Genomic DNA, 27,071 nt, shown 5'->3' with positions numbered 1-27,071 from the left:
ATGGTTGCTGGAGCGGAGTTGACAGTTGGGGGTGTAGAAGGTGAGTCATTCATTGAGGTTAGCTGAGCCAGCATTGTGGAGTGTTTTGTGGGCGTGGGTGAAGAGCTTGAAGGTGATCTTCTTGTGGATGGGGAGCCAGGTGAGCCAAGATGTGACTGCAGCATGGGATGTCGAGGATGAGGCATGCAGAGGCGTTCTGTATATGTTGCAGTCTTTTCTGGAGTTTGGCCGTGGTTCCCGCATAGAGAGCATTGCCGCAGTCCAGTCTACTGCTGACGAGGGCCTGGGTCACCGTCCCTCTGGTTTTGGTGGGGATCCACCTGAAGGTCTTGCGGAGCAAGGTGAAGGGTGTTGAAGCAAGATGATGAGACGGCGTTGACTTGCTGGGTCATGCACAGCGATGAGTCCAGGATGAATCCCAGGTTGCGTGCGTGGTTGGTGGGCGTCTGTGCGGTTCCTAGAGTGGCCGGCCACCAGGAATCATCCCAGGTGGAGGGGGTGGAGCCGAGGATGAGGATCTCCGTCTTGTCCGAGTTCAGTTTCAGGCGACTGCTCTCCATCCAGTCAGCAATGGCCTTTATTCCGTCGTGGAGGATAGTTTTGGCGGTGGCGGGGTCCTTTGTGAGTGAGAGGATCAGCTGGGTGTCATTGGTGTATGAGACGATGTTGAGGTTGTGTGATCGGACGATGTTGGCGAGCGGTGCCATGTAGACGTTGAAAAGGGTCGGGCTGAGGGAGGATCTTTGGGGAACGCCACAGATGGTCTCAGTGGCTTCAGATCGGAAGGGAGGGAGGCAGACGCTCTAGGTTCTGCCGGTGAGAAAAGATGTAATCCAGTCCAGGGCTTTGTAGCGGATCCCTGCGTCGTGGAGTGCGTACGGTGTGGTGGCAGATGGTGTTGAAGGCAGCCGAGCGGTCTAGGAGGATGAGGGCCACAGTTTCACCTCTGTCTAGCATGGTCCTGATGTCGTCGGTGGCAGCGATTAGGGCGGCCTTGATGCTGTGGTTGCTGCGGAAGCCAGATTGAGATGGATCCAAAGTGTTGTTGTCTTCAAGGAAGCAGGTCAGTTGACTGTTGATGATCTTCTCGATGACCTTCGCTGGGAATAGGAGCAGGGAGATGGGCCGGTAGTTCTTGAGATCACTTGGGTCTGCCTTGGGTTTCTTTACTTTGCATTTCTATTACTTTATCATAATAGGCCACGTTTCTATGTTTAGAAGTCAGATGCACAAGCACTTAGGGACACATTTATAAGGCCTTTGCGCCACAGTTGCATCATTTATTTTTGACACAATGGTGGCGCAAGCAGTGCTCTACACTGCTCCACATTTACAAACTGATGCAATGGTCCCAATGTGTCAGTTTATAAATCCTTGCATCACACAATACCTGCACCAGGTATAATGTATGCAATGTGGGCTTTCCCAATGGAAAAGCCACGCAGAACTGACACAGTAAAATGTACAACATCCTGCAACTTCACTTTGTCAGAGTTTTACTACCTACTCACAGCAGGTGTAAGAATGACACAGGGTTTTTCTCAATGGGGGCCCCCTGGCATTGCTGGAATAGCTGGAGTAGCGTCATTTCTTTCTACGCTAATCAAGCAATGCATGAGATTAGTGCGACAGATGCATCAGAGTTTCTGACGCATCTGTGAAAACATGCACCACGGAGCTCTGTATTATAAATGCAGTGCATCTATGGCGTCTTTAGGTGGTCATAGGGCAGCGCAAGAAATCTGAAGCATTGGAGCCAAAGCATCAGATTCTTATAAATGAGGCCCTTATTTTTAAAGGGTTTTAGTTAGCAAAATGTGTTAAACAGATTTAGTAGAGAAATATCAAAGAAAGGTAGGACTCCAAATTGTAGGTTAAGTAGGTCCTTTATTGGAAAGCATTGTATCCATGACTGGTAAAATCCAGTATTAGTCTCAACTGGAACATCCCTACATTCTAAATTCCCTTAGTTATAAGTCAACACTTTCCTCACAATGCAGAAAAAAGCAGTGAACAATTCAAGCAATATGTAAAAGAATATTTACAAACCTCCACACCTCCACTGTTATGAACAAAACACAAACAACAGAACAAAGAAAAAATAACTATATTTGTTTTTAACTATACATAGAGAAAATATTCAACAATATCAAAGTATGCACTTATAATATGCACTGCAATGAGGATAGAAATATCTTGCACTTCACACTGATTTATTCACGTTATATTGTATACCTCTATTATAGTTCCAGATTCTTCCATTTCCACTTTTATCATGTTGCAACAAAACATGACTATTTTAAATGGACCTATGAATTTGGACTTACTTTTCAATTGCACAGGATATTTTTATCAGTACTTGGTCACAAGGTGACAGATCACAATCTTTTACTTATTTCTTGGAATCATAGTATTCCTTCCTTTTTTCAACACAATTTCTTTCCTTATCATTGACACTTTTCAGTGACTCCCACGACACAGTCTTGTCTTTACCCCAAAACACCCATTCACGAGACAATACTGTGTTAGTCTTTCTTCCTCTAGAAACCTCAAAGGGAACTTCACCTGTGGTTGTATGATGAGAAAACATGTATACATTCAAAACTTCTTCAGCTCTTCCTTCCAGCAGACATCTCCAACTGTATACATTCTTTCATGCTTCTGTTGAATGTATCCACAGTACCATTTCCTTCAGGATGGGATGATACAACAAGCACTTCCTGTGACTGATTCCATTCCTGCACAAATATTCTTCCATTTCATAAGATACACATTGAGGACAGTTGTCTGTTAGCAAGGTGTTAGGCAAACCCTCTTGATCAAATATTCGACTCAAACATTCAGTACATTTCCCAGTTTCAACGGTATTGGCACTGCTTAACTCTGCTCAGCGTGAAAACTGATCAATCATTACTAGGCGATAATTGGAACCTCCTTTAGCATGACAGGGCCAACAATAGCAATGACTACAACATCCCACAGTTTAGTCAGAGCATCTCTGCAACACATGGGGGACTTTCGGATCTTGTATACTTTATCACTACTACAGCAGTCATGAAGTTCTCTGATGAATATCTCTATCATCAAATCCATTCCTGTACACCAATAATTAGGACGTATCCTAGATTTAGTTTTGCACATGACGTTCATTACCTAAAGTCATGATTTAGGCACAACAAGCCTTGAACCCCAATATAGTATTTCACCAGTGACTGACGATCCATCTTATACTTTCCCGTAACCTCTTAACATATGGTAATTTTTCATACCTGATTGCCAACCACCATGTAGTGCCTCACTCACTGTAGTGTCTTCAGTAATAGCCCTGATCCACTCTTCTTGTGACACACAATCTTCTAGAGAGACAATCTGCAACTTTGTTACTTGGGTCTGGGTCAAACTGCACACTAAAATAAAAATGATGAAGATCCACAATCCATGTACAGATTCTCATGGATATTATATCTAGTCATTTCTTAGTAAATAGGGCTTCTCTCTAAATCGTGGAATTTCTCTCCTCAGTCCTACACATAGACCTAGAAATATAGGCAAGCGGTCTAGGCTCTGTTTCTTTTCTTTGCATTAATACAGCACCCAAACCCAAGTATTTTTAAGTGTGTTGAAATACGGGCGTGTTAACTTGCTGTTTTTCTGGTGTTGCGAGGCAGAAGTGAGGGTCTGTTAGAGCCCTTCTTCCGGTCCTCATCTACACACGCTGCCAGGTTAGCGCTCTAGTTGGCGGACGTCCTTTGACCTTGCGTCCTTAAATGTGAATAATAGAGCGGCTGCGCAGCGGACGCGCACATCGGGTGCGCCTAAGGCAAGCAATTCTGGTCTTTTTTTTTACTATTCTCATCCTGACATATTTAAAGGTAGGGGGATGGCTCAGTTCAGCAACCACAAAGTTCCAGTAGACTACAGGTCTGATTGGAGATGTGAGGTATGTAATTGGCAACTATTTGCTCCCATGACTTTGAGGGAAGCCAGAATGGAACACAACAATGAAGCAAAGTGGGGGAATTTAAATAAGCCGATTTGTCAGGCTCTAGTCAATGTTCGGTCACTCTCCAAACACAAGCTAGAAATCAGAGAGATGCTTGAAGTAAGGCATATTGACTGTCTTTTTTTAACAGAAACCTGGGGTAAGGTAGAATCTGATCCAGATGTTATTGAGGCAACTCCGCCGGGGTATACATATTATAGATTGGATAGACCTTTGGGTTGAGGAGGTGGATTGGCCATTATTTGTAGATCTACATTCTCCTGCACTTGGACGAACTCCTCTTCTGAAACTTGCGAAGCAATGGCGTTCAAGATTTCACAGAATCGCCAGGTGTTTCTTGAGGGGTTACTGATCTACAGACCAGGTTCTTTTGGAAATTTTCTTCAATCTTTGGTGTCCCTTTTGGAACCTATGATTATGGTGGTCATTACAACATTGGCGGTAAAAGCCGCTTACCGCCGTGCAGAAGACCGCCAACACACAGCTGCGGCCGCGGAATTCCACCACAGCTATTATGACCTACATCTCGAAATCCGACAAAATTCAGACACCCACACAAGTCCACCACACCAAAGGTCAGTGATAAACTGGCGAAAACAAAACCTCCACTGTCACGCCAACAGAAATACGCCCATGCTATCACGACCCACGAGTCCACGCGGCGGTCTTTCAACCGCGGTATTACATTGGCGGTACACACCGCTGCGCTCAAAATACACATACTTCTACAAAACATCGCCACATTGGACAATTCCAAATACACACACCTGATACACATACACACACTACACCCACACACCCAATACAATATAAAACACACACCCACATCACCCACAAACCCCTACTACAAAACTTCTGAAAGAAGGCCAGAGAGAGACACCACCATCCACAAACGAGCAGCCACAGGCACTCAACATCATCACCCACACAACTTCCACGCACAAAACACCACACACCACTACATATCACCACACCACCCCATGGCACGGCAAAGACACACCAGGTTCTCGGAGGAGGAGCTCAGGGTCATGGTGGAGGAAATCGTCCGGGTAGAGCCACAGCTATTTGGATCACAGGTGCAGCCCAACAACAACAGGGACCTGGGGGCAGTGGCAGTGGGCACACAGTCCAGGGGACGGAGGCACAGGAACACAGGGGAACTGGGAGGGCTGCCGTGCGACAGGGGGCGGACAGGCCAAGGGAACCCACTCTCCACGAGGACCTCTCCTCCATCATGGGAGCCCACCACCACTCCCAGGAGACGATGGCAACGGTCCTGGCCAAGTTTCAGGAGACCCAGCGCATGCAGGAGGAACAGTATTTGGGGTTCAGGGAGGAACCATCAGCTCCGCCCTGGGCACCATCGTAGGGGTGCTGAAGGAAATACTTAACACCAGGAGGGACAATGTGGCACTACAAGGGGCCCCTGACACTAGCATGGACAATGAACTGCCCACCACCTCCGCCGGCGCTAGTGGACAGGAGGCACTGCCACAGGACCACCACACCAGCACCCCACCCCCTGCAGACGGAAACCACCCCACAAGCGGTCCCTGAGATCTAGGAACAAGACAGAGCACGATGCCAAAACCCCCGCCAAGAAATTATACCACCCTGATTGTCATCCCACTGTCCCACTTTGTCACCCTGTCCATAATAAAACTGCCCCAGCTCCACTTCCTATGCCCATATGGGCAATACACCTGTGAGACTAATAGACTGGACTCTGCCATGGACATTCCTCCACCATCCCCCTCACCATTTTACAACCCCCTCCAATATTGAGCACTTCAATAAACACCCTTGAAGCACAAAACAATCTGGAGTCAGTCTGTCATTTCGAAATTGTGTATTAGTAATGACAGTGACAAAATGCTTTTTCAAATGTAATGTCAACACACCTATGTCACACAGCTCAAGTCCATGAGGAATCTAAGCAGATGACACACGTAGGAAACCACACCTGTGAAACCGTAAGGGAAAATGACAACTCAGTGACCATACACTGGGTGAAATCGACAAACAGGATAGAGGAAGAAGTGTTAAAGTAATTGTAGTAGGCAGGAATGTTTTCTCACCTGTGTGTCACTGGAAATATTGCTGGATGACTGAGTCCCTGTTGTCAATGTCTTCTTCCTCCGCTTCCTCCTCATCACTGTCCACAGGCTTCACAGCTGCCACAACACCGCCATCTGGACCATCCTTCTGCAGAAAAGGCACCTGTCGTCGCAAAGCCAAGTTGTGAAGCATACAGCAGGCCACGATGATCTGGCACACCTTCTTTGGTGAGTAGAATAGGGATCCACCCTTCAGGAGGCCCAAGGGTTCGATCACCCTCCTAGTCCGCCCATGGGCCTCATTGTAGCGTTCCTCTGCCCTGGTCCTGGGATTCCTCACTGGGGCAATAGCCATGACAGGTTGGGGTAACCAGAGTCCCCTAATAGCCACACCCGGTTGACCCATCACATAAGGGATGCTGCTATTCCGCAGGATGTAGGCGTCTTGCACAGAGCCAGGGAACATAGCATTTACCTGGGAGATGTACTGGTCTGCAAAACATACCATCTGTACATTCATGGAATGATAACTCTTCCAGTTCCTTTACACCTGTTCACTCCTGTGGGGGGAGACCAAAGCTACATGAGTCCCATCAATGGCACCTATGATGATGGGGATATGTCCCATGGCATAGAAGTCACCTTTCACTGTAGGCAAGTCCTCCACCTGAGGGAAAACGATATAGCTCTGCATGTGTTTCAGCAGGGCAGACAACACTCTGGACAACACGTTGGAAAACATAGGCTGGGACATCCCTGATGCCATGGCCACTGTTGTTTGAAATTACCCACTTGCAAGGAAATGGAGGACTGATAGCACCTGCACTTGAGGGGGGATTCCTGTGGGATGGCGGATTGTTGACATCAGTTCAGGCTCCAACTGGGTACACAGTTCCTGGATTGTGGCACGGTCAAACCTGTAGGTGATGATCAAACTTCTTTCCTCCATTGTCGACAGGTCTACCAGCAGTTGGTACACCGGAGGATGCCGCCATCTCCTCACATGTCCCAGTGGATGGTGCCTATGAAGGACAACAGCGACCACAGAGTCAAACAACTAAGAGGTATGTACCCACAGTCTACACAGAACACCATTCATACACAAAATGTGGCCTGTATTTGTGTTGTGATACAAGGCCTAGGTATGTGTGACGCAGTTGGTAATTAGGCCATGTGGGCCCCTGAAATGGCGGCTGCCTGACCTCTAAACTGGGACAATGGGATGTGAGGTAACTGCGCTGGCGTTGTACACTGTCGCGGTAGGCGGTCGAAGACCGCGGCGCAATGCTGCATTGGTTAACATTGGACCCTATGGGTCCCAGGAGCCAATGTCGATGTACGCCGGCAGTGATGGTACGCACCGCCGCGGACGTGACTGCCGCAGACGTGACTGCCATTTTCTGTCTGTTGAATCACTCGATACCTGATCTTCAACAGGAGAGGACCTACACTGCAAGTGCTGCTGTGACCTCGGTCTGGAAGAGACAATGGCTTGTGCATCTGGGGAAAGGGCCCCTGCCTTCACTGCAGAGGAGTTGGAGAAGCTTGTCGACGGGGTCTTCCCCCAGTACACACTACTCTACGGTCCTCCAGACCAACAGGTAAGTACACAGGGAGCATGTTGTATGGGCTATGCCTGTGTGGAGAGGGCTGGGTGTAAGAAGGAAGGGGGCACAGTTCTGCGTGCATGAAGGACTGTGGATGCATCTGCCACATGGCAAGGGTAGGGATGTTCGCCACTCACTTTGACGGTGCAGTTGGTAATGACTTCTCTTCTTTCCATGTACTTGTCATGTAGGTCAGCGCCCACCAGAAGAAGGATATTTGGCGTGCCATTGCCAAGGACATCCGGACCCTGGGGGTCCACCAGAGATGGAGCACCCACTGCCGTAAAAGATGGGAGGACATTCGCCGCTGGAGCAAGAAGGCGGCGGAGGCTCAGATGGGGATGGCCTCCCAACGTGGGAGGGGTGCCGGTCGAACCATGACCCCCCTGATGTTCAGGGTCCTGGCGGTGGCCTACCCTGAGTTGGATGGGCGCTTGAGGGCATCACAGCAGACACAAGGGGGTGAGTACACTATCATTCAGCTGACTTTGCGCGCAGTGAAGGTGTCTGGGTGGGGGAGGAGGGCTGTGGGTTTCCCTAGGCCAGGGCGAGTTCCGTAGGAAAGGCCCCTCCGTAAGGCAGGCCATGTGGCACCCCACCCCACCTCTGTAGAGTGCCAAGTACAGGTATTCATGCCCCTGTTGCATCTATGTGTGCAGATGTCGTACATAGCCTTGTAGGCCATTTCCCAGGAATTGCATCTGTACAGCCCAACAGCGCGACGTAGTGCAGGGGGCTGCTGTGTCTGTATTGTCTGCCAACGGTAGCGGTAAGCCATGCACTCAACATGTCTTTCTTCTGTCGTCCCCCCCCCCCTTTTTGTGGTCTCCCTGTTCTTGTGTGCATTAGCATCATCAGGCGGAGGTACAGTGGCACCGGAGTACGAGGGAGCTGCATCCCACATGGCCATGGAGGGCCACACTACGGACTCAGAATACACCATGGGATGGAGGGCGAGGGGAGCACCACGGCGGTCACAGGACCTGCAACCAGGGACACGGACTCATCCTCTGATGGGAGCTCCCTTGTGGTGGTGGCAACATCTGTGCCCCCCACTTCTACAGGCACAGCCACCACCCCCCTACCAGCACCGCCCTCCCAGCAGCCCCTCAGCCTTCGCCCCGAGCCCGCTCACCCAGGAGGGTGGGCATCACCTTCGCCCCAGGCACCTCAACCCCTCCCCCTGTCACCTCTGCTGCCCTCAGTGAGGAGGCCATTGACCTCCTCAGGTCCCTCACTGTTGGGCAGTCTACCATTTTGAATGCCATTCAGGGTGTAGAAAGGGAGTTGCAACACACAAATGCATTCCTGGAGGGCATTCATTCTGGTCAGGCTGCCCTTCATCGAACCGTTCAGACTCTGGCCTCAGCACTGATGGCAGCCATTGTTCCTGTCTCTAGCCTCCCCCCTCCAACTTCCTCCACCCAGACCCAGTCCCCTGTACCTCTGCCTATCCCAAGCACACCATCAGACCAGCCTGCACACTCCTCAACACACAAGGGAAGCTCAGGCAAACATAAGCACCAACATCCCACAGGCACTCATGCAAGCATCACACACATACAGACACACCAACATCCACTGCCTCAACTGTGTCCCCCTCCTCCTCGTCTCCCTCCTCCCTCCCAGTCTTGTCTACACTCACACCTGCATGTACTACCACTATAGCCACTACATCCCGCACCAGCACACCCACCACCACACTCCACTCACATGCACTCACCGCCCCCACTACCATTTACACGTCCCCTGTGTCCTCTCCCAGTGTGTCTGTGACGCCCCCTCCGAAGATACACAAACGCAGGCACACACCCACCCAACAGCCATCCACCTCACGACAGCCTCCAGCGCATGCACCTGCACCCAAATCCACAAAAGTTACACCTCCTACAACCACCACCTCTTCCTCCACTCCCAAACCCCCTCCAGCTACCCGTCCCAGTGTCTCCAAAAAACGTTTCCTGTCCACCCTTAACCTATTTCCCACCACCCCCCCGTCCAACTCAAAGGGCCCGTACTAGCACCTCAGCCCAAAAATCTCCGGGACCAGTAGTGCCTGTTGTTACAGGTATATGGAGTGCACCGGCCACAGGCCAGCCAGTGTGGCACAGAGCCACAGCAAAGCCAGTCCCCCCCCTGTGAAGCACCAGAAGTTGGACAGTGCCCGGCAGGAGAGGGGGAAGACTCCAGCCAGCCAAGCCGCTCACAGGGGTCCCGGGGGGAGTGTCGACTCAGCTGTGACTCCTCCCAAGGTGGGGAAGGGACAGAAGAAATCTCCAAAGTCTGGGAGAAGCAGCACGGCGGAGAAGACCACCATCATCCCCGTTGCCCAGGAGGCCTCCGCCAGCCCCATCATCACTGCCCAGGAGGCCACCGCCAGCCCCATCGTCACTGCCCAGGAGGCCACCGCCAAAGTCACTGCCCAGGAAGCCACCACCAGAGTCACTGCCCAGGAGGCCACTGCCAGAGTCACTGCCCAGGAGGCCACCACCAGCCCCATCGTCACTGCCCAGGAGGCCACCGCCAGCCCCATTGTCACTGCACAGGAGGCCACCGCCAGCCCCATTGTCACTGCCCAGGAGGCCCCCACCAAAGTCACTGCCCAGGAAGCCACTGCCAGAGTCACTGCCCAGGAGGCCACCGCCAGAGTCACTGCCCAGGAGGCCATCGACAGAGTCACTGCCCAGGAGGCCCCCGCCAGCCCCATCGTCACTGCCCAGGAGGCCACCGCCAGCCCCATCGTCACTGCCCAGGAGGCCACCGCCAGCCCCATCGTCACTGCCCAGGAGGCCACCACGAGCCCCATGGCCACCGCCAGCCACAGCCCAGCTGGCCAGGAGGGCCCGCAAGCCACAGCCCAGCTGACACATGAAGGACCACCAGCCACAGCCCTGCTGGGCAATGAAGGACCGCCTTGGCAAGGACCGCTGAACAGGTCAGACACTGGCAACTCAAGCACCGCTGAACAGGCCAAGGACAGCTGAACAGGGCAAAGACCGACATGGCAAGGACCGCTGAACAGGGCAAAGACCGCCATGGAAAGCACTGCTGAACAGGGCAACGAGCGCCATGGAAAGCACTGCTGAACAGGTCAGACACTGGCAACTGAAGCACCGCTGAACAGGCCAAGGACCGCTGAACAGGGCAAAGACCGCCATGGCAAGGACCACTGAACAGGGCAACGACCGCCATGGAAAGCACCGCTGAACAGGTCAGACACTGGTATCTCAAGCACCGCTGAACAGGCCAAGGACCGCTGAACAGGGCAAAGACCGCTATGGCAAGGACCGGTGAACAGGGCAGGGACCGCCATGGAAAGCACTGCTGAACAGGTCAGACACTGGCAACTCAAGCACCGCTGAACAGGCCAAGGACCGCTGAACAGGGCAAAGACCGCCATGGCAAGGACCGCTGAACAGGGCAAAGACCGCCATGGAAAACACCGCTGAACAGGGCAACGACCGCCATGGAAAGCACCGCTGAACAGGTCTGACACTGGCAACTCAAGCACCGCTGAACAGGCCAAGGACCGCTGAACAGGGCAAAGACCGCCATGGAAAGCACTGCTAGCCCATTTGCGGCAGGGGCAGTGACGCAACTGGGACCGTCACGGGGTGAGTGCTGCACTCTGGGCACCAGTCTCCCTCCAGAACCAGTGGAGACATGCATCCACTCCGTCTGTCCTGCACAGGATGAAGCACTCTGGGCACCAGTCCTCCCTCCAGTCAGTGGAGACATGCATCCACTCCATCTGTCCTGCACAGGATGAAGCACTCAGCACCAGTCGTCCTCCAGAACCAGTGGAGACATGCATCCACTCTGTCTGTCCTGCACAGGATGAAGCACTCTGGGCACCAGTCCCCCTCCAGAACCAGTGGAGACATGCATCCACTCCGTCTGTTGTGCACAGGATGAAGCACTCTGGGCACCAGTCCCCCTACAGAACCAGTGGAGACATGCATCCACTCCGTCTGTCCTGCACAGGATGAAGCACTCTGGGCACTAGTCCCCCTCCAGAACCAGTGGAGACCTGCATCCACTTGAGAGTCTGTGGCTTTGCACTCCCCAGGATTAAACAGTGGGCAACACACCCACTGTAGAGACTTGTGAGATTGTGGCTTTGCACTCCCCAGGATTGAACAGTGGGCAACCCACCCACTGTAGAGACTTGTGAGACTGTGGCTTTGCACTCCCCAGGATTGAACAGTGGGCAACCCACCCACTGTAGAGACTTGTGAGACTGTTGCTTTGCACTCCCCAGGATTGAACAGTGGGAAACCCACCCACTGTAGAGACTTGAGAGACTGTGGCTTTGCACTCCCCAGGATACATCAATGGGCATGGAGCCCCCTCGTGGATCTGTCACGCTGCACTCATCCGGCTGAGGTGCCCCCCCTTCCCTTCCCCCTGAGGTGCCTGTTGTATTTCTATGTGATGCCCCTGCAGTGTTCTCTCCATTTGGATCGGGTATCTTGTGTGGGCCTCGCCCATGCATTTTGGGCCCAGTGGTCCACGGACTATGAATGGTGCAATACCTGCACTACTAATCGTGCTGTCGATTTTGTTTATTGTGTATATATATATATGTATATATTTGCTTACTGTATTTTGATATTTTACAATGGTTCCACTCATTTCCTTTTGTCTTTGCATTCTTCTGGGGGGCTTGGGGGGTGTTACTGTAATGTATAGATAAGCATTGGTGTGTGTATTGTAGTGGGTGAGGGTCGGGGTGGGGGTTGGGGTGTTGAGTGTGTGTGTCCCTGTGTTTTTGCCTCCCCCCTCCCCTATGTCATAGGTGCAGTACTCACTGTGGTCTTCGCCGCCAGCGTTGATGATCCTCGTAGAAGAGCAGGAAGACTAGCGCTGGCAGAATATGAAGTTCCGGCTCCATGGTGCCCTCCTTTCTTGTGGAGTGTGTAGAGGTGAGCATTTTCCCTTTGAAATGGCTGTTTCCGCCGTGTTTTTATCCGTGGTGAATCCGCCCCGGAAAAGGTGGCGGATTGGTAGGTTGTGATACTGTGAGCGGTACATTGTCTTCCGCCTGTCTGTTGGCTGTGACCGCCGCGCTGTTTGTTCGTACCGCCGTGGCGGTCGGAGTGTTAAAGTGGCTGTCTTTGTTAGTGGTTTCCGCCACAGTCATAATTGCAAAACTTTTAACCGCCGGCCTGTTGCCGGTTTTACCGCTGCTTTAACACCGCCCGCCAGGGTTGTAATGACCACCTATGTCTCCTAAGGCTATTGTTTTAGGACACTTTAATATTCATTTTGATGAATCCTCTAATTCTATGGTCCACAAATTTTTGGAGTTGATATTAGCTTTAGACTGGACCCTTAAAGTCTCTACTGCCACGCATTTAGCCGGTCATATACTGGATGGGGTCTTTGCGCGTACTGATTTGTGTATGGAGCTAATTAATTCTCTGTTAAGCTGGACCGCCCATCATCTCCTGCTATTTAAAACGACATTGAAGTGTACCCACCCCCCTCTTGTAATAGGGAGAATCAAGTATTTAGACCATGGAAACAAATTACACAGGTAGAATTGATAAAAGCTCTAGACAAGACCTTGGTAAAGGACAATAAATTCTTTCTGCCCCCTCTTGATAGCCTTTATCAGGGCCTGGAGACTGTTATGTCTCAATTGGCACCTCCCAAGATTCTTAGGCCATGTAGTAGGAATAAGTTGAACCAACCATGGTTCACTAGTGAATTGAAGGCTCTCCAAAGGAAATGTCGTCAATTGGAGAGACGGTGGAAATTAAATCCTGGCACAGAGGAAAGGGAGCTACTCAAGTCTACCTTTAACATTTATAGAGCGGCCCGTTTTAAGGCCAAGTCTGCCTTTTATACGGTTAAGGTTCAGGAGGCATTGAATGTTTCAAGAGAGCTATTTAAAGTGATCGAGGAATTATCCACTCCCTCTAAGCCACCTGATCTAGTAAATACACAAGAGTACTGTGACAAGGTAGCAAAGCATTTTGAGAACAAGATCCTTTGCTTCTATGCTAATTTTGCCCCTCTTGATGACAGTTGGGAGTTAATTCCCTGTACTTCTCCTGATCCGTTAGTTAGTGAATTACCTCTGTCTGATTTTCCTTGTGCATCTCTTGGTGATCTTAGCAAACTAATTTTGAATATGAAGTCTGGCTCCCCTTTAGATCCATGTCCTCCTGGTCCCTGACTATATGGATCGGATTCTAATTCCGATTTTTCAGGAAATTCTTAAATCTGGATGTTATCCTTCTAGATGGAAGGAGACCATAGTAGTTCCTGTAAAGAAGAAACCACTTGGAGACGTGCAGGACCTTGAGAATTTATGGCCAATTGCGCTCCTTCCTTTCTCTGCCAAGATCTTGGAGAAAATCATGAATAAGGCACTAGCGGATTTTCTTGGGGAAGTGGAAGCTTTAGATCCCTTGCAGCATAGCTTCAGGAAAGCTCATAGTACGGAAACGGCCCTTATCTCCTCCACTGATTCTATTAGTAGACTTGTGGATGAGGGACAGAGTGCCATTCTAGTTCTATTAGATTTATCTGCAGCCTTTGATACTATTTCTTCCCAGATTTTGACAGCCCGTCTCTATCAAGTAGGTGTCAGAGATAGGGCCTTGAAATTATTAGAATCTTTTTTAACTAACAGGTGGACTACGGTAAGATGTGGTAACTTCGATTCCACACCTTACCTCCTTCCTTGTGGGACTCCACAGGGTTCCTCATTGAGCATTACCTTGTTCAATATCTATGTTGCCCCACTAGCCAACTTGGTTCGTTCTTTTGGCTTTATCCCCTCTTCATATGCAGATGACACACAGCTTTTTATTCCAGTTAATAAAAACAGGGAGGAGGTGGCGGACCATTTTAACCTCTGTATTAAGGAGGTTAGCAACTGGATGGGGTCTAACTGGTTGAAATTGAATGCTTCTAAGACTGAAATTCTCTGTTTTAGATCTTGTGTTAAATACTGGAATCCACGCTGGTGGCCATCAGACTGTGGTTCTCTTTCTACCCCGTCTAATGTTAGCAAAATTCTGGTTGTTATGTTTGACAATCAACTGTCCTTCAAATATCAGTTTAACCACATGGTCAAAATTGGTTTATGGTTGATTAAAATGTTAAGAAAAGCTTTTCTTTTTCTTCAGCATAAATGGAGAGTTGCCACCACTCTAGCTTTGGTAATATCTAAAATGGATTACTGCAATGCTTTGTTTCTCAATTTAGGTAAAGGCCTTGTTAATAGGCTACAGCTGATTCAGAATTCAGCCGCCAGAGCAGTTCTTAATCTTTCACGTTGGACCTCTGTTGGAAGTAGTCTCAGACAACTGCACTGGCTTCCGGTGGCTCAGCGGATTATTTTTAAATCCCTTTGCTTGTCTTTCAAAGCCGTGCATGGCCAAGGTTCTAAATATCTGTCTGCTAAATTAGGCTGGTATAAACCTAAGAGGCATCTTAGATCATAGTCAGCTTACTACATTCATGTTCCCCGCACTTATAGAGTGAAGTGGGGTGAGAAAGCCTTCACTGTGGCTGCAGCCAAGTGCTGGAATTCCCTCCCTCTGAAACATGTTATTTACGGTTTAGGAAGTTGATTAAAACTTGGCTCTTTCCTAACTAATTCTTTCTTTTTGCCCTTCTGTGGGTTGGGTTTTCCTTATGAGTGTAGTGACGTTTTTACCTATTTTAGCGCTTTGATGCTCTTTGTGAGCCGGAATGCGCTTTACAAATTTATTTACATACATACAGCACCAAGACCTTTCGTACTTGCATATGTCCTTATGACACATTCTTTGGTGAGGTCAAAACAATGTATTGTTTGCTTCAGCTAATTCCTTTTTGATTTCTGATAATTCATTCTCACACATTATATCCCACATTCACTTTTTAAATAATTTCCTCACCACAAGAGTTTATTAGGCCAAATTTGGTTAAACAAATGGCATGAAACTTCATTATACCTACAAATGTTAGAAAATCATCTTTTGTAGACAATCATAAATTCATTATATTGGTCACTAGACCTTTCTTTGGAAAGAGACCATCAGCATTAATGTTGTGGCCTAAATACTAAATATCAGTTGTCCCAAAAGAGTACTTGCTTAATTTCAAAGTTAGCCCATTCTTTCTCAAAATACTCAAAACAACTTCTGTTATCATGCTCCTGCTTAGTTTCACTGTAGATAAAAATATCATCTGGAAAACACTTGACCTCCACAATGTTCCCAAACAGCCGATGCATGATTCGTTAAAACACTGCAACTGCTGATACTGATCCAAAGGGCATCCGCACAAAAAGATAAGTACCAACGTGAGTTATGAAAGTGGTGTAATCTTTAGACTCAGGATGTAGTTTGATTTGATGATAAGCTGTGGCCAAGCCTAAAGTAGTGAAAGATTTAGCTCATGTAGAAGTGAAACCATCTCAGATATTTAGTTCAGAGGGAAGTGATCGCTTATGATACACTTGTTGAGCGCTCTCAGATCTATGCACAGCCTCATCTTGCCACAATGTTTCTGCATGACCACAATGTGTGCAGCCCATTCTGAACTCTGAACTGGTTCAATCACTTGCACAACTTCTCAATCACACTCTCTACAGCATCTCTCATTGATTCCTTGCACAACTTCTTGATAGCACTCTCCACAGCATCGCTCATAGAAATGGGAATTGAGCACTCTTTCACAACAATTGCTCCTTGCATTAACCTAATTGTGTGTAGATTGCCTTTCAAGCAACCCATCTTCTCACTGAAGACTTCTGGAAAGTCCTCACGAAATTTAACAGTATCACCACTTTCCTAAATTTTAGCCTCTTGTACATTCCTAAATTGTAATTCCTTTATACAGTGTCAGCCTGCTGGAGGAAAAATGGGCGGGCAGCAGGTGGAGAGGGGATGGGGTAACAACAAAAATATATAATACATTTTTTTTAAACGTACCTTTTGTGACGCTCTGATTCGCTTCTCTCCTCCACTGCAGGCACGGGCTGCTAGACTGCCCTGCGTACAATCTTAATCTTGCTGGCAGCATGAAAGCAGCATTTAGATTGGACGGAGCACCCAGTCAGGGCTCTCCAAGGCAGAGTGAAAGTCTTGGAGAGGTTGGAGACAGCCCAGTGCGCATGTGTGTTTGACTGCACTGAGACGGTAGGCCACACATACACTAAGGGGGAGTGCTGTACACTTCCCCTCAGTCTCTGTCATTGCCTGTGGCCCCATCCCCTTTACAACAAAGTAATAATAAACATAGTTTATTATTGTTTTCTTGTAAAAAGCTTTGCAGCTGGTGCAGGTGGGGAGGCGATTCTCCTGTGCCATAACAGCGGAGCTGCCCCAGCCTTTATGTACTCTTCCTTGATCATCACAGGAGTTGGAGAATTCGGATCTAATATAATTCCTAAGTCTCTCTGATGTGTCCACCTTGAAACACTGTCCCCCCAGAACATATATATTTCTATATATGGAGTTGGATTTGAACTTAATCTCAGATTCAAAATACCTTCTAAGATCTATTGTTTACTCACCATAAGCCCCTGCACTACATCCAGTTCTCTCAAGCATATTTTATCACTAAGGATGTAATTTAGATCTTGGAGGAGGGGCTACTCTGTCGCAACAGTGTCGGATATCCTGTCTGCCAAAACCTAAATACCATTGTTTTCTATGGTATTTAGATTTTGGCGGATTGGATATCTGTCACCGTTGTGACAGAGTAACCCCTTCGGGGAAATCTAAATCAGGCCCTGAGGTCTTTGTCATACACGTAATTCGAAATTAATGCAAACCATTCTGCAGAATCAAGTCATGTTTCAACTTTTAGATGTTCTATAACTACAATATCTTTTTTTTTTTTTTAGGCTCATCAATAATAAATATGGATAATATGTAGTCATCAACAAGTTTGACGAACTCTTGAGTATTAATTTTGGATGACCGGTAGAACTAGGCAAAATGACCCTTTTTGTTGCAAATGTTGCATATGACAGTAAATGCAGGGCACTTTTTGTAAGATGCAAATCGTGCTGTGTTCCACACTTATAACACAAATCATTTGTAAATTCAGAAGATTGATTTTGAGTGACCTTGGTATCACTTTTGCCATTATCCTGAGCCTTCGGTTCATCCCTCTTCACATTTCATTTACCGACTAAAACCTTCTTAGCATTCCCCAATTCTTCTATGCTAGCTAATATATTTTCAACACGTTTAGCAATGGAAATCACTTCATGCAAAGAAGCATCATCTTTGACACACAATTCATGTCTAATTTTGTCACTACAACCCCACAACCTGAATTGCTCTCTGATGCCTTCCGCCAATGTGGAACCAAACTTACATGTGGAAGCTAATTTCCTTAGGCTTGTCACATACTCTTTTACACTTTCATCAGTATGTTCTTCTCTCATTCCAAAGTGGTATCTCTCAAGTATAGTACTAACTTTTGGAAGTTAGTGCAAAACTAAAGTTTTTAGACACATTTCAAACTTATTTAAATCCTCACTTTCTCATCTAAATCTCTGAGATTTTTACATGCTTCCTGTCCTTCTCTTCCCAAACAGTGTAACAAGAGGGAAGTTTTCCTTTCACTTGAAAGATTAATACCACAAACTCTAGCGTAATGTAAGGTTTTCTTCCAATTGGACCATAACATGGGTGGTTCACCCGGTGAAGTGAGAAAGAAAGGTGGTGGGGTTACATTTTGCATGGTGGAAACTAAGGAATAACAAAAGTAGGTAGAAAAAAATAATATGGCCAGATGGGGATAATAGCAATCAATGGTGAAAATTTGACAAGCTAAAGTGTATGTCAAATCTGGAGAGGATGAACAGTCAATAAATATCAGTCATTATTTTAAATCTGAACACAAGTTTAAAGCAATACAATTGTTAAAAGAAAAAATAGTCCTGGCTGAAATTACTCTGAAGTTACCTGATGTGCCTATACAGTGTGCATGTCACTGACAAAGATATAACAAGGTTGAGTGTCTCTAAGGAAGGGATATAAACAAGCACAGGCATGCATGTTGCCAATGAATTGAAGATCTTTAGTTAGAAAGGAATGCTGGTGTGATTGTCACCGGAGTAGAAATGAGGAGGAGAAAGGAGGTAGACAGACACAGATGTGCATGTCGCCGGAGCAAAATACGATTAAGCAAACCATGCACTGCTAATTACCCTCCAAATTATGGCACTCGTGACATTTTTGATAACATCATTGATAATATCAATGTAATATTCACAGTAACATGTTTGATGAAAAAACTGTGCATGATGGGGGCACGAGTTATAGTTACCTTAGGACACAAGGACACAAGTTATAGTTACTTGATATAACTCTAACTATAACAGATGAATTTCTATGGTTTTGTTTGTTTAAAATGTGAGCCTAACTATAAGGCTTTTGTAACCTTTGTTTTGTTCAGTGAACGTATACATATATACCTCACTGAGTAAAACAAATATTACAGGGACATTGTATCTAGGTTCTGAATTTACACCCACACAACCATGGAAATTCAGCTGTTATAGTTAGAGGTACTTCAAGTAACTATATCTTGTGCCCCAAGGTAACTTGCGCCCCCCATCATGCACTGTTTTGTCAGAACTAAGTTTATTTGAAATTGTTAGAAATGGGGTCCTTGGTTGACAGTCAGGTTACCCCCTGTTCAAGCAAGGACCCTCACTCTAGTTAGGATAAAAGAGAATCACCCTCAGCTAACCCCTGCTTACCCCCTTGGTAGCTTGGCAGAGCAGTAGGCTTAACCTCAGAGTGCTGGGCGTAAAGTATTTGTACCAACACACACAGTAACTTAATGAAAACACTACAAAATGACACAACACCAGTTTAGAAAAATAGGAAATATTTATCTAGACAAAACAAGACCAAAACGACAAAAATCCAACATACACAAGTCAAGTTATGATTTTTTTAAAGGTTTAAAATAAAAAGTCTTTAGGTAGTTGTAACACCACACTAGCGCTGCTAGCGTGAAAATGTACCTGATTTGCGTCAAAAATAACCCCGCACGGGCGGTGTGCGTCGAAAGTAACCCTGCACGGCTGTGTGCGTCGAAAACAACTCGGCACGGCGGTGCGCGTTGAAAAAGCCAGCCACACGACGATCCGAAAGTCCCGCGGCGCAGGGTGCGATCTCTCAGCCTCCGTCAGCGATGCTGCGCGTCGTTTCTCCTGCTCCGGGCGTCGGTTTTTCGGTCGCGTTTCCTGCGGCGTCGTTTCTCAGCTGCGGAACCGGCGTCGCGTCGTTTTCTCAGCCGCGATCGGATTCGCGTCGATCTTTTCTCCGCACGGTGCTCGGTGCGTGTATTTTTGTCCTTAGGCTGCCAGCCTCTCCTTTCAGGGTCCCAGGAACTGGAAGGGCACCACAGAGCAGAGTAGGGGTCTCTCCAGAGACTCCAGGTGCTGGCAGGAAGAAGTCTTTGCTATCCCTGAGACTTCAATAACAGGAGGCAAGCTCTACATCAAGCCCTTGGAGATTTCTTCTTCAAGATGGAAGGCACACAAAGTCCAGTCTTTGCCCTCTTACTCTGGCAGAAGCAGCACTGCAGGAAAGCTCCACAAAGCACAGTCACAGGCAGGGCAGCACTTGTTCCTCAGCGATCAGCTCTTCTCCAGGCAGAGGTTCCCCTTGATTCCAGAAGTGTTTCTAAAGTTTGTAAGTTTGGGTGCCCTTCTTATACCCATTTTAGTCTTTGAAGTCACCTTCCTTCAAAGGGGACTCACACCTTCTTGTGAAATCCTGCCTTGCCCAGGCAAGGCCTCAGACACACACCAGGGGGTTGGAGACAGCATTGTCAGAGGCAGGCACAGTCCTTTCAGATGAGAGTGACCACTCCACCCCTCCCTCCTAGCAGAGATGGCTAATCAGGAAATGCAGATTACACCCCAGCTCCCTTTGTGTCACTGTCTGGTGTGAGGTGAAAAACAACCCAACTGTCAAACTGACCCAGACAGGGAATCCACAAACAAGGCAGAGTCACAGAATGGTTTAAGCAAGAAAATGCTCACTTTCTAAAAGTGGCATTTTCAAACGCACAATCTCAAAATCAACTTTACTAAAAGATGTATTTTTAAATTGTGAGTTCAGGGATCCCAAACTCCACCTGTCCATCTACTCTCTAGGGGAATCTACACTTTAATCATATTTAAAGGTAGCCCCCATATTATCCTATGAGAGAGAGACAGACCTTGCAACAGTGAAAACGAAATTGGCAGTATTTCACTGTCAGGACATATAAACCACATTACTATATGTCCTACCTTATCCATACACTGCACCCTGCCCTTGGGGCTACCTAGGGCCTACCTTAGGGGTGCCTTACATGTAAGGAAAGGGAAGGTTTAGGCCTGGCAAGTGGGTACACTTGCCAAGTCGAATTTACAGTGTAAAAATACACATACAGACACTGCAGTGGCAGGTCTGAGACATGATTACAGAGCTACTTATGTGGGTGGCACAACCAGTGCTGCAGGCCCACTAGTAGCATTTGATTTACAGGCCCTGGCACCTCTAGTGCACCTTACTAGGGACTTACTAGTAAATCAAATATGCCAATCATGGATAAACCACTTACATACAATTCAAACAGGAGAGCATATGCACTTTAGCACTGGTTAGCAGTGGTAAAGTGCTCAGAGTTGAAAAGCCAACAGCAACATGTCAGAAAAATATAGGAGGCAGGAGGCAAAAAAGTCTGGGGATGACCCTGCAGAAGCAAAAGTCCAACACGACCCCCTACCAGCCTAAAGCCAGGGGAGAACAATCAATACCTTGATGTACTTCCCTGATTGGGGCGATAGAACAGGGACCCAGGCCCACAACAGCAGGGGCATGTTCCAGTTCTACGCCTTCCTGACTCCAGTTGGATCCCTCTGTCCATACTCTCAGGGCCCACTAAGCTAACCCATGGGGAACCCTTCTCCACATCTACAGACACCATCTGTGCAACACCTAACTTTACTTTGCTCACAGATGTATTGCAATGGGCAGATAGTACCACCAGGGCCAACACAGTGGTGTTGCCCACTCCACCCCCGGGGTGTGACTCTCGTCCTCCCCCCCCCAGGGGCAACTCTGTCCACCAGGACAGCAAGCCACAGTGGCCCCAGACAACTGTCAGGGATGAGAGCCCGACCTCAGGCCTCTCTAACCACTGTGACCGTGGAGAGTGGGGGGTGGTAGCCCCAGGTGCCTGGCACCCTTTGACCACTCTCTCTTCCACCAGGTCAGGGATGACAACCTGACCCTGGTCCTCCCCTCTGGGGCTCTGTAACCTCCCTACAGAAGCGGCACCCCCAGAGTCAAAAACTGTCAGGGTGCTTGTAGAAGCAGTCCTGCACAATTCTTCCATCAGTGCAGGGATGTTAACCTGCAACTGATCCTCCAACCTGGGGTCTGTACCTTCAGGTTGGACCAGGGCCAGGGGTGAGGCTTCCCTCCCCCTGCCCTCTCTTCTGGGGTCCTGAACCACCCAACTAGGAGTGGCCCCCCCAGAAGACAACATGGTAGGGGCACTGTTAGCAGTAGCCCCTTCCTCCAGGTCAGGGGGGACACCCTTAACCTGGCCTCCCAATCCAGGGTCTGTACCCACAGACTGGATCACTGCCTGGCAAACCAGGACTTCCTGGGGGGCATACCTACCCCCTACCAGGTCAGAGTTTACCCTCTGAACCTGGTCATCCAACCCAGGGTCACCACCCTGCGGTTGAACCACTGCCTGGCACACCAGGACTTCCTTGGGAGCACACTTACCCCCTACCAGATCAGAGCTTACCCCCTGAATCTGGCAATCCAACCCAGAGTCACTACCCTGCGGTTGAACCACTGCCTGGCGCACCAGGACTTCCTTGGGAGCACACGTACTCCCCATCAGGTCAGAGTTTACCCCCTGAACCTGATCATCCAACCCAGAGTCACCATCCTGCGGTTGAATCATTGCCTGGCGCACCAGGACTTCCTGGGGGGCACACCTACCCCCCACAAGGAAAACACTTTCCCCAAGGGCCATACAAGAGTCTGGCTGGCGCAGGTCTCCTGACCTCTGCCCATCTGACAGAGTCTGGATTCCCCCCAGCCCAGAAATGGTCTCACCAAGGTCATTCCTGGGGGGCTCTGCACTCAGAGCTGACCCCTGACCCTCCAGGTTCTCCACTGGGGTCCGCAACCCCCTCTCAACCCTCTGTCTGGACTTCTGCAACCCCTCACTAGGAGTGGTACTGCCAGACACCAGAACTGGTGGGACGCTGGCTACAGCCGCCCCCCCAAGTTCTCCTGACACTGTGGGGTCTCCCTCAACAGATGGCCCTATGGTACAGGCTAGGCTCCCCTCCTGGGGTTCCCGCAGGGAACCCTCCAGGACCTGGGACCGGATCTCGGGCACCTTGGGCCTCAACCCATCCCCATTCCCTCTCCTCTGAGACTGGACATGGGGTCCCTCACCCATCCCACTACACTGGGACCTACCTGGGACACTACAATCCTTCCCTACCTCACCTGGTTGGGAACTACCTAGACCACTCCTCTCAGGAGCACCCCCGAATGCCTCTTCAGACTCTCTGGTACTCACCCAGAAGTCTGCCTCCATTGTAAGCTCCCTGGGGTCAGAGAACTCACACTCCACCTGGTGTTGGCATAGCTCTGGAAAATAAGGACTAGACATATGCTCTCCAGCAATTACATCACTCAGCCCCTCACATGAATTAACCAAAGTACCCTTCACCCAACCATCCAGTGACTCTGCTTTGAAAAAGCACCCCACATCACCCTCCTGAGACTGGTGAGACAGTACCTGACTGTCCCTGACACTCAACCCACACTCTTCTGGGATGTCTTCACACTCCATAACCAGGACTTCTACCTGGGGGGAACCCCTCTCCCTGTCACTCTCAACTAGAGTCAGTAGAGTGTCCCTCCCACCAGTAGGAATATGACTCCCCATGCCAGTTCCCCAATCCACCTCAGGGACCCTGTGCATCACTGGAGCTACCTCATACCCCTGAACCTCCTGGCGTGTGTTAACTCCCTCCTTCAAGTAGGGCACCACCTCTCTGGGCATGTGTACTTCTGCAGCATCACTGGATATACAATTGTTGCTGCCACCATTCCAGCTGGACTCAGCCCTCATGACTTCCAGCTCTTTCAATTTAAGCTCGTAAGCATAAATCATTTTTTTAATCTCTAAGTCCCTCCTCCTTTCTTCCAACTCCTTGAATCGGCGAGCCCTGTCTGCCCGTCTGTCCTGTAACTCTTCAGGAGTCAGACCCTTGGGTGACACCCTGCTATCCCTCCTGGGGACCCTCCCCCCAGGCGTAAGAGGTACCTCCACTACACCACTGTGTATCCTCTGCACTTCCCCACCCACATTCTCCTCCTCTGTGTGCCCTCCAGCCTTCTTGATTGTCACCCCGGCCCTCTGTGCCTGTTGCAGCTCCCCCTCCCTGGTGGAGCTCTCAGTGGGACAGTCAAGATCTTTAAGGAACTGTTTCAATTGAGCAACTGAGTACTCCTTCAGTTTCTCCATTTCAAACACAGCTCCAGCTGTTGCATCTCCAGATTGAGACATGATGGTCACAAGTGCAAAGTTCCAAAGGCAGAAAAAAAATAATTTCCCAATGAAGTAAAAGGGATCAGCAAAATCATGGAAGTAGAATAAAAAGAGTCCTTAAGAGAAAAATCAAAAGATCACCAAACAAGTAGTATGTGGTCGCGTAGTGGTCTGAGATCAAAACAGTAGTGTACACTTAATCACTGTATGTCAAGTACAAATACAAGTCCAAATCCCGACCGCTGGTCACCAATGTTAGAAATGGGGTCCTTGGTTGACAGTCAGGTTACCCCCTGTTCAAGCAAGGACCCTCACTCTAGTTAGGATAAAAGAGAATCACCCTCAGCTAACCCCTGCTTACCCCCTTGGTAGCTTGGCAGAGCAGTAGGCTTAACCTCAGAGTGCTGGGCGTAAAGTATTTGTACCAACACACACAGTAACTTAATGAAAACACTACAAAATGACACAACACCAGTTTAGAAAAATAGGAAATATTTATCTAGACAAAACAAGACCAAAACGACAAAAATCCAACATACACAAGTCAAGTTATGATTTTTTTAAAGGTTTAAAATAAAAAGAGTCTTTAGGTAGTTGTAACACCACACTAGCGCTGCTAGCGTGAAAATGTACCTGATTTGCGTCAAAAATAACCCCGCACGGGCGGTGTGCGTCGAAAGTAACCCTGCACGGCTGTGTGCGTCGAAAACAACTCGGCACGGCGGTGCGCGTTGAAAAAGCCAGCCACACGACGATCCGAAAGTCCCGCGGCGCAGGGTGCGATCTCTCAGCCTCCGTCAGCGATGCTGCGCGTCGTTTCTCCTGCTCCGGGCGTCGGTTTTTCGGTCGCGTTTCCTGCGGCGTCGTTTCTCAGCTGCGGAACCGGCGTCGCGTCGTTTTCTCAGCCGCGATCGGATTCGCGTCGATCTTTTCTCCGCACGGTGCTCGGTGCGTGTATTTTTGTCCTTAGGCTGCCAGCCTCTCCTTTCAGGGTCCCAGGAACTGGAAGGGCACCACAGAGCAGAGTAGGGGTCTCTCCAGAGACTCCAGGTGCTGGCAGGAAGAAGTCTTTGCTATCCCTGAGACTTCAATAACAGGAGGCAAGCTCTACATCAAGCCCTTGGAGATTTCTTCTTCAAGATGGAAGGCACACAAAGTCCAGTCTTTGCCCTCTTACTCTGGCAGAAGCAGCACTGCAGGAAAGCTCCACAAAGCACAGTCACAGGCAGGGCAGCACTTGTTCCTCAGCGATCAGCTCTTCTCCAGGCAGAGGTTCCCCTTGATTCCAGAAGTGTTTCTAAAGTTTGTAAGTTTGGGTGCCCTTCTTATACCCATTTTAGTCTTTGAAGTCACCTTCCTTCAAAGGGGACTCACACCTTCTTGTGAAATCCTGCCTTGCCCAGGCAAGGCCTCAGACACACACCAGGGGGTTGGAGACAGCATTGTCAGAGGCAGGCACAGTCCTTTCAGATGAGAGTGACCACTCCACCCCTCCCTCCTAGCAGAGATGGCTAATCAGGAAATGCAGATTACACCCCAGCTCCCTTTGTGTCACTGTCTGGTGTGAGGTGAAAAACAACCCAACTGTCAAACTGACCCAGACAGGGAATCCACAAACAAGGCAGAGTCACAGAATGGTTTAAGCAAGAAAATGCTCACTTTCTAAAAGTGGCATTTTCAAACGCACAATCTCAAAATCAACTTTACTAAAAGATGTATTTTTAAATTGTGAGTTCAGGGATCCCAAACTCCACCTGTCCATCTACTCTCTAGGGGAATCTACACTTTAATCATATTTAAAGGTAGCCCCCATATTATCCTATGAGAGAGAGACAGACCTTGCAACAGTGAAAACGAAATTGGCAGTATTTCACTGTCAGGACATATAAACCACATTACTATATGTCCTACCTTATCCATACACTGCACCCTGCCCTTGGGGCTACCTAGGGCCTACCTTAGGGGTGCCTTACATGTAAGGAAAGGGAAGGTTTAGGCCTGGCAAGTGGGTACACTTGCCAAGTCGAATTTACAGTGTAAAAATACACATACAGACACTGCAGTGGCAGGTCTGAGACATGATTACAGAGCTACTTATGTGGGTGGCACAACCAGTGCTGCAGGCCCACTAGTAGCATTTGATTTACAGGCCCTGGCACCTCTAGTGCACCTTACTAGGGACTTACTAGTAAATCAAATATGCCAATCATGGATAAACCACTTACATACAATTCAAACAGGAGAGCATATGCACTTTAGCACTGGTTAGCAGTGGTAAAGTGCTCAGAGTTGAAAAGCCAACAGCAACATGTCAGAAAAATATAGGAGGCAGGAGGCAAAAAAGTCTGGGGATGACCCTGCAGAAGCAAAAGTCCAACAGAAATGTTAAGATTATATTGTGAGTCATGTCAAAGAAGATGTCATTGGGGTAAGCAGCAGTGCTGTACTGCTCCCATGAGGAGCAGGATCAAGACTGATTTGCATATGGCTAGGTCCAAACTGGAGTGGTGTGGCAAGCAAAAAAACAATGGATTTAGTCCCAAATTGGAATGGGTGTCAATGTTTGACACCGCTCATCATCTTTCAGTTACAGTCATGCTCATAGCTATACTTATGTTTAGAAATGATGCCCAAAGTTACTTTCTGGCATGAGTTATAGTTTCTTCAGATCAGTATAACCATAAGTGTAACTATAATGCTAAATTTCAATGGTTTTGTATGGGTAAAATGTCAAGCTAACTATGATGTCCCAATAACCTTTGTTTTTTTCAGTGAATTTCTATGTTTTTTTAATGCACATGTTAATATTTGTGTCAGGTTGTGGCAATCCAGTCAGGGCCTTGCTTT

The sequence above is a fragment of the Pleurodeles waltl genome, chromosome 7 (assembly GCF_031143425.1).
Source record: "Pleurodeles waltl isolate 20211129_DDA chromosome 7, aPleWal1.hap1.20221129, whole genome shotgun sequence".
Taxonomy (NCBI): domain Eukaryota; kingdom Metazoa; phylum Chordata; class Amphibia; order Caudata; family Salamandridae; genus Pleurodeles; species Pleurodeles waltl.
This window is presented reverse-complemented; position numbering follows the sequence as displayed.